Raw genomic sequence first — 5,157 nt, 5'->3', positions numbered from 1 at the left:
GGGGTGAGAAGGGAGAAGTCGTTGTATAACAGGTTTTCGAATAGACACCATTGCTCAGAGTTCACGCAAACTTGGGGAATTGTATTAATATAATCTTTTCTTTTTTTTCGAGTTAGGGACGCAGGCAGCTTTCACAGTTAGAGAAAGACACACAGATGGATTGACGGACGTACAAAGAAAAAGATGCAGACAAACAGGCAAACATTACACCAACGGGCGTCGGGGCTGAAGCGAACAGGCTTGTTTGAACTAACCATAGCGGCCGGTGTATGAAAGAACAGAAAGAATAAATAAAAAAGAAAGAAAAACCTGGTAGTGAAGATCGTAAATTGCTCGGCTAGCTCTGTGTTTGGTCAGAGAGCAGACGATAAAAAGCGCTCACTTTCCGAGTGGTGTTCACTGGGATATCAGTTTACCCTATGTCATGTTTGCTCTCGGGGTGATTTGAACCCTCGGCCCTTTTGTCCCCGCTTGAAGCGACGGTCGCTGTCTCCTTGGTGCGAAAATATGTCTTCCTTTTACGCTCAGAACGGAAGTAGCAGCACCAGTCCCGCGCAGGTTTCATAAAAAAAATGGAAGGCTTCTTTCGAAAAGAGATGGGAAAGAAAGAAAGAAAAGAATGAATGATAGAAATGTGAAAGAGGATAAATGTTTGACATAAAAATAAACACGGTTATGAGAAAGAGCCGGCGCGGTCGCTAAATTAATAATAAATCGTTGCGAATCGGAGAGAAAGGTTCGTTTGTCAGCTAGCTATATGTCAAATGAGTGCCCTTGAGTTTGTTAAGTAGGGGTGGGTAAAGGTTAAGTTAAGTCTCAGTATTTGAAAGCTGAAATCTCGCGTAATTAAAATAGGGCATATCCGAACGAATCGACGTGTCATGCGTACTTTAAATCTATCGTGTCTGTTATAGTTCAGACGGTTACTCATGAGCAAAAAAGGGGAGGGAGGGGGGATGGGGTGTTCCTCTTGGCCTTGGCTCTTACAACATTTTGTTGCTATGTAGTTGATGTGCTTGTTGTTTTGCTGATGGGGTGGGATAGAGCTGATGGCTGAGTATTGTTGCTGTTTCTGTGTTGCTGTTTTTTGTTGTTGTATCTGTTATTGCCGGGTAAATATTATTGGTACTGTTCTTTCTCTTTTGTTGTTGCTGTTCTGCTGGATAATTATGTTGCTTTTCTTCTTTTGTTGTTGTTGTTGTTGTTGTTGTTGTTGTTGTTGTTGTTGTTGTTGTTGTTGTTGTTGTTAACGTTGCTGTGTGGTATGTTGGGCATCTGTTGTTGCTGTTGTTGTGTTTCAGGATATTTGTTGCTGTTGTTGTTTGATTGCTGGATAATGATGTTGTTGTTCTTCTTTTGTTGTTGCTGCTGTTGTTGTGTTGCTGAATATGTGTTGTTGTTGTTGTTGCTGCTGTTGTTACTAGTGCTGGATGATTATGTTGCTTTTGTTCTTTTTCTGTTGCTGCTGTTGGAGCTATTCCTATAGTTGTTCGTGTTGCTGATCTTGCTGCTCTGCTCTTGGTGCAGATGTTGTGATGTGTGTGTAATATTGTTGTAAAAGTTGTTAAATCACCAATTAGGAAATACAGTAGAATCTGCTTAAGACGATCACCCATTGTCCAACAGAAAAGTACTCATTTAAGACAGGTCATTCATTCTCTTAGACAGTGTCAGTATATTGTATGAAACAAAACTCAATTTTATTTCTTTTCTTTCTTTGTTTTTTTTTTGGGGGGGGGGGAGATAAGAAATGGTTATTTTTACTTTACAAGTAATCGCCTCGGATGGGAGGTCGTAGGAGCAGGTTCCACTGTACGCCTCGAAGAAAAAAGCCTGATATGTGGAAAGAGACTCGGGTTGCAGTTGTTGCGACAGTATGTTGATAATGAAATGGAAGCTATATCGAGATAGCTCGATGTAAACTGCATTTCACTACAATGAAAGCACCTTTGGGTCAAACCAGAAACCAGGCACTATTCAAGTGGTAAAATCCGGAATCATTCAGACCAATGAACCTACTAGAATGTCTTTTTAGAAAGTGTTGAATTGGAATCAAGTTCCTTAACGCCCATCTCGAACTTTAAGGTGCATGGCCGTACTTTAAAGACCGAACGTATTTCGAATATAACCCACTAATTATCGAAACAGAAGCCGTTAGCACTTTTTTAATTCAGTAGTGTGGTCTGGATTTAAAAAAAAAAAAATTTCGATGGCAGGTGGTTGCTTTTTCTGTGTTTTAAATGGTAGCGTGGGTGGCTGAAAGGTGCTCTGGTGTGGTTTGATCCTTCTTACCTATCAAACATCTACATGTACCATTTTTATCTCTCGTCCTACTTTTTTTTTCTTTTTTTTTTACTCTTCAACAACACCTCTAATTGTTGGCCCTTGTATATGACCTATTTGTGCCGCTAATGTTGTAAAACGCTTAATTAAAGAAAATATAAATGGCCACCACCACGTGGACAGATGCTCAAACTTAAACGTGTAGATAATTAGTTATAAAGGTAAAACGGGATGGTATGTTATGACCTTTTGCTATTTAACAGGCAATATAACAGCAGTATGCATGATAAGCTTTGCCTGGGCAGTAGTCATAAAGAAAGTAGATTATCCAAGTACTACTTCCCTCCCTTCAGAACGTGACTAACGTGATTACTATGCTCCAACTCCAAAGGAGAGACATGGTCAATACTTTTGGAACCAAAGAAGGTGTAATGTAAAGGGTGTCTTGTCATTGCACGTTTGTGATAAGGATATTGTGTTACATGGAAGAGAATTTTTAACTTTTGAATTTTGCCTCGGTGGAGACTAACGACCTATTTTACTGCATTTTTAACTGCCACATGAGATCTTGAAAGGGTGCAACGAGTACACTGGCCCTCCGAGACTTTCCTTCCTTATCCGGGAAGACAAGGCACTCTGTATTACCGACTTTGTTTGTTTGTTTATGTTTGTTTAGTATAGGATTTTACGGCGCTCACAACTGCATAAGGTCATATGAGCGCGCGGGACACACCTAATACTTTTTCGTTGGTAGGAAATTTTGAATTTTGCCCGGGTGGCGGCCGAAGTCTACTCTTATCGATTTTAGACCACCAAGGGATCTATAACGTGCGCAACTTGCACACGGGCCCTCCGAGATTTTTCGCTCTTGTCCGAGAAGGCTAGGTGTAGATCTTTCCTACCAGGAGATCAGGGGTGTGGTAGAAAGACAGCTGTAAGAAGGAGTCAAGGAGTAGCAGTAGAAAGGCTGCAGAAAGAGCCAGGAGCCCAGAGGAGGGGGCAAGGAAGGTGAGGGGGTGGGGGCAGAAAGAGGAGACGAAAGCAGACGACAGAATATTGCTAGAGAGCAGGAAAGAAGGTGAAAGGAGACAATTTTAGAGAAGAAAATTTTTCGGTCGCTACCCGGATTCGAACCCGGGACCTTTGAATGAGAGGCCAACACCTTAACCTCTAGGCCACGAGAGCCCCCTTACCGAGTTTGAGTCAGGAGTAGTGGAAGAAGGAGATTGAGTGAGCGAGACAGATTTTCCGTTTTCTTCTTTTAAAAAAATATTATAAGCTAATGTTATGTGTCTTCGCCAAAATTACCCCAAATACAAATGTTTGAGCATGTTAGAACACTTAATAGAATTTAAGAGCCAGAAACTGGCTCAAGCAAACATTCCAAGTCATCAAGTTATAAAATATGTTCTTCGTCAGTTGTCAAACAATGAGTTGGCAAGACTCAAGGGTTAAGTTTCGTGGGGGGGGGGGGGGGGGGGGGGCTACACCTGAAGACTATCTCGCTATTTAGTGGACCAAATTTTACCAAATTTGGCACACATAACAAGCATAGTAAGGAGTTTTAAAATCGGCTCTCAAATTTGAGGAAAAAAAAGGTTCGTTTCCATGGATACGGCGGCCATATTGGATTTTGTTGACATGTCTTACTGTACTTATTTTTTATGGAAATTGATTGTTTTTTGTTGTGTGTTTTTTTTGCATGCATGTTAGCTAACATTAGATCTAAAAATCTGGATGCTGGTTTTTTTCCTAAACGAATTAGACATGTTTTAATGAATTTTTTCCTGAGGTAGTATTCAAGTTTGTGAAAAATCCGTAGAAATCCACACTCCGGAAACCACCAACAAAAATCTATTCCGTATATCAAAAATTCAACAGACAAAATTTTAGTATTACCTCTTCTCTTCATTCTGTGAAAATTTCAGGAAGATTAGATGAAAAATTGTCGAGTTATTCAATAAAGTAAGGAGAAAATCGCGTTTTCAGAAAACGGCTGAAAAAGAAAAATAAAAGATTGATTTTATGAGAAAATGGTGGTGACAAACATGCCTGTACAGGGGAAAATTAGGCTTTAAGGTGTTCTTATGCAATGGAATAGTTGTAAGAGAGGCGCTGCGGAAGCTAAAAATGCCTACAAATCAAATTCCATAATTTTGAGCCGAATTGGGACTTTATGAGTTCCATTCCCGTTGCAGAACTTTTATCGAGCCTCTTTGTCTGCTGGAATGTTGTAACCCTCTCAGTATGTGAACTCTTTCTCTGTCGCAAATAATAATTATGTGGTCTAATGATAAATGCAAACATCAGACACCGTTACTTGATCTACTTTCGTTTAGTAAGAGTTTCACGGCACTTGCAACACAATTAGGTAATATAAGTGCTAAATATTAGAGGTATTACAAGTAATATGTATACACAAAACAGAAGAAAAGAGAGATAACGACGATATATGTTTGATAATAAAGGAAAATCAAACCACACCAGAGCACTTGCCATCTACTCACGTATTTACTTTGAAGGATTTGTGACTTGAGCAGATTTGTATAAAAGTAAAATGAAATGGAAAGGTGGAAATGAGAGGTGAATGGAAAAAGAGTGAATAAATGAGAAAGGTAACTTCAGAGACAAAGATATAAAAAAAGATACAGACAGACAAAAAACCCGACAAATAATAATACGCTGAATAATGATAGAGACTAGCAAAAGGGCCCCTAGACAAAGAATGTGTGTGTGTGTGCGTGTGTGTGTATGTGTGTGTTTGCTTGTGTGTGTATGTATGTGTGAACAGGAAAAAGATAGGGGTGTTTATCTTGAGTAGTAGTACAGTAGTGGTAATATTCGTGTGAGCGTGAGAGAGAGAGAGAGAGAGAG

At 39.7% G+C, this 5,157-nt stretch overlaps 1 protein-coding gene across 1 annotated transcript in view; it reads right to left on the bottom strand.

Moving 5' to 3' along the window:
• Window positions 1-5,157, bottom strand: part of LOC101852391 (period circadian protein) — a 26,574-nt gene that overhangs the window by 14,880 nt on the left and 6,537 nt on the right. The window lies entirely within an intron of this gene.

The sequence above is a fragment of the Aplysia californica genome, unplaced genomic scaffold (genome assembly GCF_000002075.1).
Source record: "Aplysia californica isolate F4 #8 unplaced genomic scaffold, AplCal3.0 scaffold00061, whole genome shotgun sequence".
Lineage (NCBI taxonomy): Eukaryota > Metazoa > Mollusca > Gastropoda > Aplysiida > Aplysiidae > Aplysia > Aplysia californica.
The sequence above is the reverse complement of the archived record's forward strand: the minus strand, read 5'-3'. Positions and strand labels throughout refer to the sequence as shown.